The 16,725-nt window shown below is 45.1% G+C and overlaps 1 long non-coding RNA gene across 1 annotated transcript; it reads right to left on the bottom strand.

The window, feature by feature from the left end:
• Positions 1-7,709: 7,709 nt before the first annotated feature.
• Positions 7,710-14,542, bottom strand: LOC309393683. The gene is made up of 3 exons (XR_014175635.1): positions 14,491-14,542; positions 11,101-11,313; positions 7,710-9,099 (listed from the first exon to the last, which is right to left on the bottom strand). It is a non-coding gene; the product is annotated as an uncharacterized lncRNA (long non-coding RNA).
• Between the last annotated feature and the right edge of the window lie 2,183 nt (positions 14,543-16,725).

The following is a 16,725-nucleotide window of genomic DNA, read 5'->3' as shown; positions in this document are numbered from 1 at the left end:
GGTCGCGTTGGTTGATGATCTCTGGAGGGCCAGAGATAGAGGTTGTTCCTCTATCCTGGTCCTATTAGATCTGTCAGCGGCTTTTGATACCATCAACCATGGTATCCTATTGCGCCGGCTGGAGGGGATGGGAGTCGGAGGCACCGTTTTGCAGTGGTTCGGCTCCTACCTCTCCGACCGGATGCAATGTGTGTTGGCAGGGGGGCAGAGGTCGATCCTGAGGCCACTCACTTGTGGGGTGCCACAGGGGTCGGTCCTCTCACCCCTTCTGTTCAACGCATATGTGAAGCCACTGGGGGAGATCATCCGTGGTTTTGGGGTTGAGTATCATCTGAACGCTGATGATACCCAGCTGTACATTTCAACCCCAAGCCACCCCAACGAGGCTGTCGAAGTCTGGATGGGGGACAACAGACTCAAACTCAACCCCTCCAAGACTGAGTGGCTGTGGTTACCGGCACCTCGGTTCAGCCAGTTGACTCCATCACTGGCCATAGGGGGCGAACAATTGCCTCCTGTGGAACGGGCGCGCAATTTGGGCGTCCTCCTAGATGCCCGGCTGTCGATGGACGACCATGTGGCAGCCGTGGCAAGGGGGGCGTTCCACCAGGTTCGCCTGGTGCACCAATTGCGCCCCCTACTGGACCGGGATGCCCTACGCACGGTCACTCACGCGCTGGTGACGTCTCGCCTGGACTACTGCAATGCTCTCTACATGGGGCTTCCCTTGGGACGCGCCCGAAGACTACAGCTAGTCCAGAACGCAGCCGCGCAGGCTGTCATGGGCAGTACTAGGTACTCCCACGTAACACCTCTCCTGCGCGAGCTGCAGTGGCTGCCTGTGGTTTTTCGGGTGCGTTTCAAGGTTTTGATTACCATCTTCAAAGCGCTCCATGGCACAGGACCTAGCTACCTGCGGGATCGCATCCTGCCACACACATCCCTGCGACCAATCCGCTCTCACAGGGAGGGACTTCTCCTGGTGCCGTCCACCAGGCAATGCCAACGGGCGACGCCTAGGAGTAGGGCCTTCTCTGTGATGGGCCCAACCCTCTGGAATGACCTCCCCCCCGACATTAGAACCACCACCGACTTCCGCTCCTTCCGACAAAAACTGAAGACTCACCTGTTTCGATTAGCTGGCCTGGCACACTCATAACTTCTACCTCCTGGCAGATATATTTTTACTGTTATTTCAGGGGATCCATTTTTAAATTTAACTTACGGGGTATTTTTTAGGGGGTTTTTAAATTATATTTTAAATACTTTACTTTAATGTACAGTTCTTCTTTTAACCTCCTCCATAACTATCTAACTATTTAATTATTTATGTTATGTATCTTTTATGTATTGACTGTACACCGCCCCGAGTCCCTTTTTTGAGAGTGGGCAGTCTATAAGTGCGAATAAAGTAAAAGTAAAGTAAAGTTACTTAAAGAGGTCAACTGGGCTTTGGCTATTATAATTATTGGTGTCCTTTACGGAAACTGCTGCATGAAATTTTATATCTTGCATATATGAAGAATTTCTGAAGTGTTTGTGTGTGTGTGTGTATGTTTGTCTGTCTGTCTGTGTCTTGTGGCACAATAGTCTTTTTTCTATACTTATCTTTCTTTCTTCTTTCTACTCCAGTTTAATTCAAGAAATTAAAAAAAAATAATTAATAAATTTCAGTTGCCAAAGATGACAAACACTGGATTAAAAGTATAGGAACCCCACAATTTGGTTCCTTTGGGTTTATATCCTCATGGTTTACATCCACATGTCTTGCCTGAATCCAGGCTGCAAATCATACAAGAGTGGATGGCCTCCAGTAGCCTCTTTATCCGTTCCATCATCCAGCAGGTGCATCAACAACAGTTCCAAGAAGGCCCAGGGCTGGATGAGCCATAGGTCAGAAGCATCCACGATGATGCAATCAAAGCTCTGCTGGGAATTCTGGGAGTTGAAGTTGAACCTATCTGAAATGACCAAGCTGAGGAAAGCCACCCCAGAGACAGATTAAGAGACCTCCTGGATCCTTTCATGGAGATTGACTCAGTGTTTGCACCCAGGAGCTGTTTCCCCTCTCCCACTTCCTGCCTCCTTCCTCAGTTAATAATAAATAATAATAATAAATATTTATTTCTTAGCCGCACCCTCTCCCGAAGGACTCGGGGCGGCGTACAACAAAACATAGGAAATAAATATATCGACATACATATAACAAAACATATACCAAGACATATACACGACATATACAAGGAGGAGGTGAACTGATAGATAAAAACAAGTAAAAACACAATGTTTAAAAACCCCTAAATAAATTGAATGCAATTAAAATACCCCAAATAAAAAACCCCTCAGGAGCGATATAGTTGGATCAAAGTTGAGCCAGGCCAGCAACTTGAAAAAGGTGGGTCTTGAGCTTTACACGAAAGGAGCGGAGGTCAGAGGTATTCCTAATATCCGGAGGGAGGTCATTCCACAGGGCTGGGCCCGCCACAGAGAAGGCTCTACTCCTAGGCGCCGCCCCTCGACACTGTCTGGTGGACGGTACCTGGAGGAGGCCCTCTCTGTGCGAGCGGATTGGTCGCAGGGATGTATGGGGCAGAATACGATCCCGCAAGTAACTAGGACCTGAGCCATGGAGCGCTTTAGAGATTGTTATCAAAACCTTGAAACGCACCCGATAGACCACAGGAAGCCAGTGCAGCTCGCGCAGGAACGATGTCACATGGAAGTACCTAGTACTCCCCATAATTACCCGCGCGGCTGCGTTCTGGACCAACTGTAGCCTCCGGGTGCATTTCAAGGGAAGCCCCATGTAGAGAGCGTTACAGTAGTCCAAGCGAGACGTCACCAGCGCATGAGTGACTGTGCGTAAGGCGTCCCGGTCCAGTAGGGGGCACAATTGGCGCACCAGGCGAACCTGGTGGAACGCCCCCCTTGCCACGGCTGTCACATGGTCATCCATGGACAGCCGGGCATCCAGGAGGACGCCCAAATTGCGCGCCCGCTCCACGGGGGCAAGTTGAATGCCCCCGATGGCCAATGATGGAATTAATTGGCTGAACCGGGGAGCCGGTACCCACAGCCACTCCGTCTTGGAGGGGTTGAGTTTGAGTCGGTTGTCATCCATCCAGATCCGTACGGCTTCCACACACCGGGACATCACTTCGATGGCCTCGTTGGGGTGGTTCGGGGTGGAAAAGTACAGCTGAGTATCATCAGCGTACAGATGGTATCCCACCCCGAAACCACGGATGATCTCACCCAGTGGCTTCATATATGTGTTGAACAGGAGTGGCGAGAGGACCGACCCCTGTGGCACCCCACAAGTAAGGGGGCGTAGGGTCGACCTCTCCTCCCCTGCCAACACACGCTGCGTCCGGCCAGAAAGGTAAGAGCCGAACCACCGCAAAACGGTGCCCCGGACCCCCAACCCCTCCAGCTGGCGCAGCAGGATACCATGGTCGATGGTATCAAAAGCCGCCGAGAGGTCTAATAGGACCAGGATAGAGGAACAACCTCTATCTCTGGCCCTCCAGAGATCATCCACCAACGCGACCAAGGCCGTCTCCGTGCTGTGACCTGGGCGGAAGCCGGACTGGCGCGGGTCTAGATAATCATTTTCCTCCAGATGCCGTGGAAACTGGTAGGCCACCACACTCTCTACAACCTTCGCCAAAAAGGGAAGGTTGGAGACAGGACGATAATTGGCCAGCTCCAAAGGATCCAGGGAAGGCTTCTTGAGCAAGGGTCTCACCACCGCCTCTTTCAAGGCGGCCGGGAGAGACCCCTCGCTCAGCGAAGCATTCACTAGGTCCAGGAGCCAGTCGCGTGTAACCTCCCAGGATGCCAGTACAAGCCAGGAGGGGCACGGGTCCAATAAACATGTGGTGGGTCGCAGTCGTCCACGCATTCTGTCCAAATCCTCGATGGCAACCAAGTCAAACTCCTCCCAGGTCGATTCCTCAAGACTCGCCACGGACGTCTCCATTGGACCACTAACAGGGACCCAATCCTTCCGGATTTGAGCGATTTTATCCTGCAGATATTTCCCAAATTCCTCTGCTCTGCCCTATAGAGGGGCCTCCCGCGGCCTCTGAAACAAGAGGGAGCGGGACACCCGAAACAGGGCGGCAGGGCGGTTCTCTGCGGATGCAATGAGAGTGGCACAATATTGGCGTTTGGCCACTCTCAATGCCACAAGGTATGTCCTTAAATGGGCTCGTGCCTGTGTTCGATCAAGTTCGGAACGAGAGTATCTCCAACGACTCTCTAGACGTCTCTTGCGGCATTACATCACCCTCAGCTCCTCGGTAAACCAAGGGGCCAGGGTGGATCGTTGCCGCCGGAGAGGCCGCAAAGGCACCACCCGGTTCAAGGCCCCGGTAGTCGCATTATTCCACTCGACCACCAGGTCCTCTACCCATCGATGGCAGGTTAAAATCCCCCATCACTAAAAGTTTGGGGGTCTCGACCGCCACCGATGCGATCAGCTCGAGGAGTTCAGGCAGAGCCGCTGATGTATAGCGAGGAGCCAGGTATACTATCAGCAGGCCCAACTGTCTCCCAGGGCCCCATTTCACAACAAGGGATTCATATCCGGACGTCTGTGGCACAGTAGACTCCCTCGGCTCTAAGTCCTCCCGAATAATTACTGCCACCCCACCGCCCCTTCCCTGAGCCCGGGGCTGGTGAAATGCTCGGTAGCCTGGTGGGCACATTTCCACGAGGGGAAGACCTCCCTCGTGGCCCAACCAGGTCTCCGTTATTCCCGCGAGGTCCGGCTCCCCCTCTAAAATTAGATCGTGAATGAGTTTCAGGAAAGATGAAGAATCCCCTGCAATGAGAGATACTGATTGGCAGCCTCCCACTTGTGTGTCTTTTCCTCCCTTTGCTGCTCTGGAGAAGCCACTCAGAAGAAACCTCCAACCCTCCACAAAAGGCCAACAAGGAAGTGGGATCAATCAAATATTTGCTTAACGACCACGCTCATTTGCTTAACAACCATGGCAAACAGGTTGTAAAATGAGGCAGAACTTACTTAAGAATGCCTTGCTTAGAAACAGAAATTGTGGGCATAAGTGGAGGACTACCTTGATTGTCTAATAGTCCATTGGAATTTGTCTCCATGGACGTTCAGGATCTTGTAAGCAGAACTTTCCCTTTCTTCTCCCTTCTGCTCGCTTCCTGGGAGCCGGGAGCAAAGTCCTCCTGAAGGGCTTATTTCCGGGGCTTCTGGGGCTGGAAACAGCCTGAGATGACTGAGGGGAACCCCCCAGATCAGGCCTTCAAGGTTTGCACTGCTGGGCTTCCCACCTTGAGAGAAAGAGAGAGGCCCTCTTTCTTTCCTCTGATGGAGTTTGAGACATGCCCGATCTCCTGCTATTCACTTGGTGCAGCCACAAGGAGCCCAATATCATCAGGATGCAGTCTAACTCTCCTGTGGGGTATCTCCACCCACATCTTCTGTGCTCCAGTCTCAACCTGGCCCATGCATTGGGGAAAAGAACCGGCTGTTTACAGTGTCCTTATCATCCAATAAGAGAATGGAGACAGGATAGTGGATTTTATGGAGAAGCTTCTTTAACAGGACAGGAATAATTATGGGAAGGTGAGTTAACTAGGTCTCATTGGATGGGAGCAATTAAGCAAGAGGCCTTGGAGGTCCCCACCTTCTCTGGCTTGGTGGGATGGTCAATGATTCTCATGGAGATTGTCAAACAACATAGTTGGAGCTTGGCTCCCACATTTTACCATTTTTCCTATTCATTCTTTCAAGCATACACTTTTAGCTGCTGTCAGTATGAATACTTGATCAAATGATTTCTTCAAAGGTGTCAAATTCATTAGCAGTTGCTGAACAACACATTTCTCTGAATGATTTTCACAGAGTTCTCTTTAGCAAGATTTATTGAGATGAAAAGGAAGGGAGATACAAGAATTCCAGTCTTTCAACAATTTCCCATTTGGGAACATGTAGATATGATTTTTTTTAAATTTCTGAATACTATCTAAGTGGAAATAATATGTTCTTTCAAATAAAAGGACATTTTACAATCCCTTTAAATATCATGGTATTATGTCTCATGTTTTTACATTTGTTCTGGCTGTGAGGTGCTCCTTTGTGTTCAAGTCTGGCCTCAGAATGATAATGTAGCACTTGGGAATGAAGATGCAGCCCAGCAGACCAGCACTGGAGGCCAGGATGGAGAAGACCTGAACAGCCACCATGTATTTCCCTTTGGTGCTCAGGTAGGTGGGAACAAAAGTCACCCAGACGCTGCAGAAGACCAGCATGCTGAAGGTGATCAGCTTGGCTTCGTTGAAGGCCCCAGGCAGATTCCTGGCCAGGAAAGCCACCGTGAAGCAGATGGCAGCCAGGAAGCCCATGTAGCTGAGGGTGACGTAGAACATGACAACGGCCCCTTCATTGCATTGCAGGATGATCTCTCCAGGCTGGGAGTGGAGGTCAGAGTCAGGGAAGGGGGGAGAAACTCCCAGCCAGGTGGAGCAGATGATAATTTGGACAGCGGAACAAGAAAGGATGATGGAGTTGGCCAAGCTCTTCCCCAACCATCTCTTCACTCGGTTTCCTGGTTTTGTGGCTAGGAAAGCCAGTACCACCATGATGGTTTTGGCCAAGAGAGAAGAAACAGCAAATGAGAAGATGATGCTGAAAACCGTTTGTCGGAGAAGGCAGGTGGCTTTCCTTGGTTGACCAATGAAGAGAGAAGAGGACAAGAAACAAAGCAGGAGGGAGACCAGGAGGATGTAGGAGAGGTCCCGGTTGTTGGCTTTGACAAGGGGAGTTTCTCTGTATTTGATGAAGATGATTAAAACAAGACCTGTGGTTAAGAACAAGAGTACAGCAAAAGACATTAGGATGATGCTCAGATGTTCTTCATAAGACAGGTAGGTTATAACTTTGGGGATACATTGGACTCTGTCCAAATTTGGATATTTATCATCTGGACACTTGGTGCATTTTCCTGCATCTGAGGAGAAAAAAAATATTTCATTAACATTCTGATTAGAATTAGAATTATGAACTGATTATAATAGAATAGAGCTGGAAGGGTCCTTGGAGGTCTTCTCGTCCAGCCCCCTGCTCAAGCAGGAGAACCTATACCACCTCAGACAAGTGGATGTCCAGTCTCTTCTTAAAAACCTCCAGTGATGGAGCATCCATGATTTCTGAAGGGAAGCTCTTCCACTGGTTCCTAGTCCTCACTGTTAGGAAATTTCTCCTTCTCCCCTTCTGTCCTTTGACTGTTCTCCAAAAATACCTTCTTTGGGTAATAGCTGATAACTGGGACATTTTTCAAGATGGATTGCTTAATCATTCCATGGGAAAAAATGAAAATACAATCTTCCAAAAATTATATGTATAAAGTATATGGAATTGGTGGAAGTCATAGGAACTAAAGCACTTACTGTGTAATAGGGAGCTTTCATAGAAATCTACATTACTAGAGGAAAATAATGAATCTGATAATCTTCCTAGGAGGAAGTCCTAGATCCTTTCAGATGGCATTTCTTAATATGCTGGTCCCAGAAGATTCCTATCCTGTGAAATCTCGTTGGCTGGTAAAGAAAGGTAGACCTACAAATAATCTGAAATGGCTACTGGGAGCAGCACTAATATGGGTGTTGTGAGGCGCCCCCATAACTGTCCACACGACCTTATTTTGGGCCAGCAACATCTTCTCAGAGTTCCTCAAGGGGAGGCCCATAGTCCTTCCAGGTGGTGGACCTAAGAGATTTCCTCAAGTTTCAAAGTTGTTCTTACGGAGGTCAATGTGTCAAGAAGAGAGGTTTACTCTGGCAGTAGTACAGCTTGCCCAATCTTCCAACACACTTTGGCAATAAGTATAATAGTTAATGTAATTGGAAGATGATAAATTATATTTCTAAAATGTGTCATTTAATGAAGAGTTTTGTTTCAATTGAGTTGGGGCCCAGCAAAGAGGTACAATCTTGTGTACATTTAAATAATCCTAATTTGAGGAAGATTAATTCTTTAAATAATCCATGAGGAGAATCTCGGACTTTATTTTGGCAAAGTCTTTATATTCTAAGGATGAGCAGATGAAGCGATTTCTTTCCCTGCTGTCTAGATTTACTGATAAGTCCAAGCACCGAACTAGTTCCATATCAATCAAGATTGTGCAGTTTGGTTATTTTTATTATTTCTACATTTTCACATCTTTGTTGTTAGGTTCCTTGCGATTGGATCACAACTGTGTATCTAGGACACTTTTTGTTGTGTTTGAACCACAATTAATTTTGTTTTTTGTTGGGCTTGTGGTTGTTCATATTTCACTATTTAACAAAAAGAAAAAGAGAGAGAGAGATAACAACAAGTGGAAGGCCCAGTACCAAGGATACCAAGGAATTAGAACTAGGTTAAAATGAATATTAGTGTTTCACCTTTAGTCCATAACTTGGACAATTACAGCAATGGAGAAAAACATTTTACCTCCAACAACTGTCTATTTAATTCACCCCTCTCCTCTCACGATACCATTTTGCTTGGTTTTATGGTAAGAACTTTGTTTTCTTTTGTTTCTCTAAATCCCTCCCTCCATGATCCTTCAAGAAGATCTTTCTGCTTGTGGTTGTTGATGACCTTAATGCAAATTGATTGCTTGATATGGCTTATTTTGCAGCAATTTTGGGGACAACATCTGCTTCAGATGAGGAAAAACAATGGAGCTAAAGAATTCCTACTGTTTCAAAGTTCCTGGAAAGATAAACAGGGAAGGACAAACTCGCAAGCAGAAGAATGATTTTCCTTGTCAAAGGTAAAGCTTGCCCAATCTGCCACAACTTCTACCTCTTCCTAGCCTCTCCTTCAAGATCTTTTGGCTATTCTTCTCTTTAGGTAAGGGGGAAAAAACAACTTCAACGTGTACTTTCATGAAAAGGTTCTGGAGGGATCTGCTTCCACAAAGCCTCCCATTTTCCTCAGTGTCACCCGCCTTCCTGAGTGGAGAAGGTCCCCTCCGGACAAGGAACGCAGTCATAGCAGCAAACTGGCTCTCCTTCTCGAGTCCTCTTGGCAAATCCAGGATGACAACTTTCCACACATTTGGATTGAGGCCGAGACTGAGCAGAAGGGATGGCAAAGAAAGTGGGTTAGGGCTAAGAATCCGTGGGAAATGGAGCCAAGCAGCCTCTGGTCTTCACTTAGGTAAATATAAATGTCTGATTTGTGACCACAGTTGAGCCCAAATTTTATGTTGCTAAGTGAGAGATTTGGCAAGTGAGTTTTGTCCCTTTTTACAACCTTTCTTGCCACAGTTGTTAAGTGAATCACTGCTGTTATTAAGTTAGTAGCACAGTTACTAAGTGAATCTGGCTTCCCCGCTGACTTTGCTTGTCAGAAGGTCGCATAAGGGAATCACATGAACACACACAGACACAGACACTGCAAGAGTCATAAATATGAGTCAGCTAAGAAGTGTCTGAATTTTGATCACATGACCTTGGGAGTGCTGTAACGGTCATAAGTGTGAAAAAGAGTTATTGGGTGCTGTTGTAACTTTGAGCGATCACTAAATGAACTTTAGTAAGTGGAAGACTGCCTGTAGTTCCAAATGTTCTGAGAGATGCAGATCCTTCACCTGGTTCCTGCCACTGGCCTCTGGCGTCTCCCATGGCAGGCAAGGACTTTGCTGCTTCATGAAGTCCAGAGCGATGGCATTGGGGAAAAACCTCCTCTTCACCCAGAGCGAATGAGCGAGTGGCCAACCCAGTGTTATATAATATCAGTATCACTTAACAACGCTCCTGCTTAGCAACCAAAATGTTGGCTCAGAAACTCTGGCATTTGAAGCATGCAACTCTTAAAGCTGTCAAGTTACAAGACCCTTGCACCCCTAACCCTTTAGGGGAAAAAACCCCCAGGGGTCTTCAAACCTGACAGCTTTAACACTTGTGGACTTCAACTCCCAGAATTCCTCCTCCAGTCATGTTGCAGCGACGTCATCTGCGTGGATCTGCTCCATCTTTGCTTTCTTCATTGTGGGCAGGGCTTCTGCTGAAGATGCCGACGAGTACGAGTTGCCACCAGAATAACTGCTGCTACCTCCTCCTCCTCCTCCTCCAACAGAATCACCAGATTTGCTCCTGAGCTCAGCGCTGGGTTACCCCTGCCCCCTCCCCTTCCTCCGTGCTTTTGAGGAGCCATGAGGCTTTTTTTCCCCTGCTCCCCCCCCCCTGCGTTCCTACTGGCTCCTGCAGCCTCGTGGCTCCTCAAAAGCACGGCGGAGGAGGAGGAGGGGGCAGGGGTAACCCAGCGCTGACTGAGCTCAGCTGCTCCGAGCGGATGGGAGGTGCCGCTGCCACGCGCGGAGATGCCGGCTGGAGCTTTGGCGGCTTCATCTCAGCCGCAGCGCCGGGCGGCAAATCCGGCAGTGCTGCCTGTTAGAGGAGGAGGAGGAGGTGGTGGCAGCAGTTCTTCCGGTGGCGGCGGGGGCTTTGGGGCTTCACAACTAGCCTCAGTCGCCCCGTGCTCCTCAAAGCAAGTCTGGGGAAGTCCTTTGCGGGCGGCCCGTTCTAGCTGCCTGCAAAGCACCTCCCCAGCTCCCGAAAGGGAGTGCGCGATCCGAGCCACAGTATACTAAATAATGATAAGAGGCAAAGAGCCTCATTTATTTTGGCCAGGAGCCGCATGCGGCTCGCGAGCCGCGTGTTCGCCACCCCTGGTTTTGTTACTTCAGTTTTCTGGGTCAGGACACTATACGAGACATTATACATACAATACATTGTTTTTAAGCTACCATAGCTTATATACTGAAAGTATATAAATTTGCATATAAATTTGGAGAAGCGGAATTCTAATTCCAAATCTTACTTCCCACTGGACCTTAAGCCAAACTTGAATATTGGACATGGCTGAATTGCTTGGAACATTGTTCCATATTATAGCTTCTAATGGACACTTTGTTGAGTCCTACTGAAACGTCCTAAGCAGTCTCAGAAAACTGTCATTCCTCACATTCAGTTCTGAGTAAAGGTCATCCAGCATAGTGATTGGACTTGGACAACTGGAAATGATTCCTAAAGCATTAGAAAACAGTGAAAAGGTGTCAATATTTCACCCACTGTGTTGAGCAACTTTAGTCGCGGAATATCATCTTGGTTGACAATCACTCTCTGTCTTTCAAATCTCCCCAGGATCTCTTTGGTGTAATCCATCCAGCGGTGAACCACCCAACTCTCGATGGTCAGATCTGCTGCTACATCTCCATTTTGGTCCAAGTACAGTTTCCAGGGGGAAAAATTGCAAAACACGTCCTTTGCCAGAAAGGTATGAATCTAAAATGGAAACATCCGGAAATTTTAAAAGCAGAAAACTTGGTTTCTTCTTCCACGCGTTCTTTTCATATTTGAATCTTTCTTCTATAGTTGTCTAATTTACAAGCAACTCTTGGGAAAACAAGGGTTACCACTATCTTCAAAAGTGAAAAACAAATATTCAGCAAAAATTTCTTAATTATATATTGATAAAAAATAATTGAGAAAATATTTTCCAGAATAGTCATAAAACAACCAAACAAACAAACCACTAAAGAAATTATTCATAAATTCCTTGGCAAAAAAACAGGATGACTGCTAGTAAGCATGTTTAGAAGAAAGTTGTGAGACTAAATTTCATCCAGGTAAACAAACCGGAAACATGACCAAAGAAGTTAATTCTAATTTTTGTAAGTACATTAACAGAATATTAAAAGTCTGAAAGCACAAATTCTTTCTCTGTCTGTTAAGCAGCTGAGGGCTTCCCCTTCCCTCTCAGCATCTCTTCCCCCATCCCCAAGGTCATTCCACTTATCCTTACACTTGGTTACTAGATTATGGGAATGCTTCAAGTCTGGGGGCATAGTTTTGACATTGATGGCCCCTTTGGCCCCTTTTTCAAGCCAGCAGTCCTCTCTGTCCAAAATGTGGACTTTGCTGTCTTCAAAAGAGTGGCCATTGTCTTTTAAATGCAGACGGACTTCTGAATCTTGTCCTGATGGGTTTGTTCTCCTATGTTGTGCCATGCATTTATGAAGTGGTTGTTTTGTTTCTCCAATGTACATGTGCTCACTGCATTGTATTGCATATACCATGTTGCTCAATTTTTGTCTGGATGGATGACTATGCATCTGAACACAGATGACTACAAAGCCAAGGTGAACAGTCTTCTGAAGGACACTGCCACATACCAGACTGTGAAGAGAGATCCCACCAGCAACTACAAGAAAAAAGTCATTTCTTCCAACAAGTACTTGTGAAAAAGCAACTTTGGGACATTAACTTCTTCATACCTTCATGATTAGGAAGGTATTTAAGTGAATGCTGGATGGTGAGATAAGACCGTCTTAAAAACTATTCAAATAATTTTCAATGTTCCTCATAGAACTAAGGAGATATGAACAACAATTACCCCTTGATCATCTATCATTCAATCTATTATTTAATAGATTGAATGGGTAAATCATGGTTTTATGTTGCAAGAGATGCATCAACTCTTAAACAAAGCTGCTTAGATCATTTTCAGAAAATTCCCCTCTTCCAGAAAGAAAATATTTACGATTTCTGAATAGCGAGAGATGCACAAATGAAATCCAGTACAAAAATATCTGATGTTTAACAATTTGGACTTGACAAACTATGTTATCTTATCTAAGGACAGATGGATGAGAGCTATACCGTAGGTTTATTGTTAAGGTTTCATTGGCACTTTTTATGATATAATTATACATCTCTACTGGTCATTCATAATAAATTGGTGATTAAAATTGGATGATAATGATTTATTAGATAATTATATAATTAACTGGATGATAATTTCATTAATGATGAACTGGAAGAAGGATGGGAGATAAAACGTGACAAGAATATTTATGAAAAATCCTTGGTATAAATGTTTAAATGTTTGTTAGAAATGTAATTAAAAGAAAGATACATTTTATCATATGTGGATGACTTGTGACAAGGCAAAGAAATATGGGGATCAGATTATATGATTCAATCCTGAAGATTCTTAAAATACAATGGAATCCCTAAGTTTTTCCTTTAGGACTATTGGATAAGGAATTGGGGGGAAATGGAACTCTGTTATCATATATGCTGACTGCAGGGAGAATTTTATGCACTCAAAAATGGAACGAGGTGTCAATTCCCACAATGGAAGAATGGATGGAGAAACTGATGAAATTGGCAGAGATGGCAAAGTGAACAACATTGATTAAGTAAGAGAATGTAAATAGCGTTGTTTATGCTTGGAAACCGTTTCTGGACTTTCTGATTGAAAGAGATGAAAATACTATTCTGACTTGGGTTTTGGTGACTAAGTAGGTAGCTGTTATAGAACTGTCTAGAATTTATTATGTTTCTACAAGAAATAAATTGACATTATAATCTTACGTAATTTACTGCCTCAAAAAAAGTTGGAAGTCTCTGCTTTTCTGTTCCTTCTTCTTTTCCACACTCTATTCTCTCCCCCCTTTCCTAATTGTTCTTATTTCTCTATTTTACATCGAGAAAATAATAATAAAAGTTATTTAAAAGAGAGTATATATGAAAATGAAATGGAAAAAAGGCAAATGCAGCCATAAGAATCCCAGGAAGTGAACGTTCGGATGTGGGGAGAGCCCAACTCAAGGACCAGGTCCCCTTGCAGGCACCACACTTGGAGGAGAATTTGCACAAAATGTGGGTCAGGTTTAGGGAAGGGTAAAGAAGCCAAGGGAGAGGTCAAAGGAGCCACCTTGAGGAAAAAGTAAGAGCTGGAAATCTGGATCTGCTTTTCCAACTAAGGCAATCTCAAAATTGGCGAAAAGATGATCTTCTAGGAACTGAAAAAGTTACACACAAACTTAAGATCTGCTCACAAATATTCCAGAGTGTCAGACATGGGAAAATGGACTTGGTTACAAGAAAGGAGATTCTCTGGCTGAATGACAAGAAAAACATCCTACAAGATGGAGCAGTTTTAGAGCTGAACTAGTGAATGAACTTTCAGTCTCCTCTTCTGATTGTCTTCATGAAAAGATTGAGCAGCCATCAATCAGAGAAGCTTTGACTAAGATCCCTGCAGGGAATCTGTTGGCTAGATGGTCACAGGGTCTCCCATGTCTTCAAGTATGAAGGCAAAGTTCAGCAATGCTAATCGCAAACCAAAGTATACAGAAATGTATTTCAAACTGCACACAACCCATTTTAAAGTTAGCAGTGGTCAATGTCTAAATCAGGGGTGGGTTCCTCCCGGTCCGCAAGAAGTAATAGTGAAAATCTGGCATACCGGACCAGACCGGTAGTAATGGTGGCCTGGACATGCCCCCCCCCCCCCTCAACCTTCATCAGAAGCTGTTTTTTTAAAGCCCCTTTTCCCTGCCGGTTCAGGCAAGGGAAAAGAGATTTTAAAAACTAAGAGGGAGAGGGAGAGAGGGAGGGAGGGAGAAGAGAAGGGAGAAAGAAAGAGAAAGAAAAAGAAAGAAGGAAACTCACTTTTTACTCGGTAAATTCAGCAAAGGAGAAAAACAAATGCTGTCACTTTAAATCAGAACTGAGCATGCCTGGCTGTGGAATTCTGGGAGTTGAAGTCCACAAGTTTTAATGCTGCAAACTTTAAATGGAAAAGCTGCTCAAAAGGAAGTTTGCAAAGTGACATTCAGCAGTTTGTTTCTGGGTCAACTGAACAACAAACTGGACAAAAGGTAGGATTCTTATATGGTTCTATGTTTTTGAAGTTTTGAAGTTTTGGGCTTTGTGTTTCTAAAAGGGTTTGGATCATTCCCTGCTTGTGAAGCTAAACTTTCTATAGGCTCATTGTCTTATTATCTTTATCTGGCAGGAATGTGGAAGGAGCCTTTCTGGGAGTAATATTTTATTGGGGGGGAGGTGTTGGTTGCTTCCCTCAGAGGGAAAGAAAGAGAGGGGGGAGGGAGGGAGAGAGAAAGAGAAACAGCACAGCAATTTAGGGCTAGAAGGCTACTAAGAGGTCATCTAGTCCAACCCCCTGCTGCAACAGGAAATCTTACATTGTCTGGATTATTTTGGTACCTCTAACAGAGAGGAAAATTGCCAGAAAAGAGAAGGAGTTTACTAGGACAAGGCTGCCATGCAGAGGAAGGCAGAGATAGTGCCTTGACTTATGATTATAATTGAGCCCAAAAATTTGGGTGCTAAGCAAGAGCGTTGTTAAGTGAGCTTCACCACATTTTACCCAATCCATGACATCTACTGGTGAGTGACATGACCGCCAAACCCACCCAATCACATGACTGCCATGCCACGCCCACAAAATAGGCCATGCCCACAGAATAGGTAGCAATTACTTTTGAAACCCACCTCTGGTCCAAATATATCTGTCAGGATGCCCACTCTTTGGAACCTTATCCCTGAGTGAATACATTGGTCAAAACCTTTGCCTATTTGTACCACAAGGAGGTCCAGATGGTTCTTCTGCAGCTCCTTTGGATACTTCCGAAAGAGTTCCATGGATCCTGGCTTACCTCTACTAAGTTCGATGGATCCTGGCTTACCTCCCACGGCTGCAGCCTTGGAGCCCCCAGGCTCTCTTTGACCCCCTTCCTTCTCCTCCTCCATCTGGAGGAATATGCAGCCTCCAAGGCATGGGCCAGAATGTTCATAAAACTGGAATAATGTCTAGAATAAAAGATCAGCTTCCCATTCCTTTTCCATTGCGTCTCCAGTGGGGCTATTTGGGTGCATCTTCTCCGGCCTTTGACAGAAAAGACGGACTTTGAAAGAGAACAGCGAAAATAATGATCTTGAAACTGGGGTGTCACCAGGAAGTAGGGGTCAGAGGTATAATCTTTTGGCCTTTTTTTCTGCTGATAAGAAAATTTCCAAATACTATGGACGTATTTCAAAAATCTGTCCTTTCTCATTAACACATAACCCAAGACTGTCATGATCCAGACTTTTCCTTCAATGGGTCCTGGCAAATCTTGAAGTCTTAAATGGAAAAGAAGAATTCTGTCCGAAATAAAATCATGTTCTATGAAGTGAACAAAGACGTTGACTTGTCTCCACTTAGAGAGGGAATCCCTGAGGGCTGCTGCATGTCCAGTTGTTGAGAATCGTTGTGATATAACCACACAAATTCCATTGCTGACAAGCACAGGAGTGAAAGTCCTCATGAAATTCTCTCCCTTCTCTGTGTCTGAAGCAAAGAGGCCAATCAGGGTCCATCTGAAGTGGAGGAGCAGTTGGACAATTGCTGGGTACTGGAATCCTTCTTTGGGGAGCAACAGGTGGAAAAAAGGGAATTTGCTTTTATCACCCAGAGCCTCTGAAGCTATTTCAATCCTGAACTGAAAAAGCAGTGAAAAAAGCTGTGTTATATTGGGGGTCAGATCCAGTTCAAATTATTAGCTTTTAATAACTCCAACCTTGTTCTCATGAACATACTACAATAATTTATTGTTGATGAGCGATTAAGCCATATCAAAATGCATGACATGGAACATTAGTTAGTCTGAGATAAAAAACATAATGCAAGAAAAAATGAAATATAAAGAATAAGAATAAATATAATTCTGTACCACCCCTACCATTTACCACATATTCAAGTCTGATATGAACTGTTTTGCTCAAATAAGGAGCCATATTACATGTAATTTTTGAATTCTGACTGCACACTAAATATGTTATTTTTTATATGGATCCCAATGTGCAATCGAAGATATTGTTCTCTCTATTTCTTGGAAAATGGAC

This window comes from Natrix helvetica (assembly GCF_964273705.1).
Source record: "Natrix helvetica genome assembly, chromosome: 5".
NCBI classification, from domain to species: Eukaryota; Metazoa; Chordata; class Lepidosauria; order Squamata; family Natricidae; genus Natrix; species Natrix helvetica.
The sequence above is the reverse complement of the archived record's forward strand: the minus strand, read 5'-3'. Positions and strand labels throughout refer to the sequence as shown.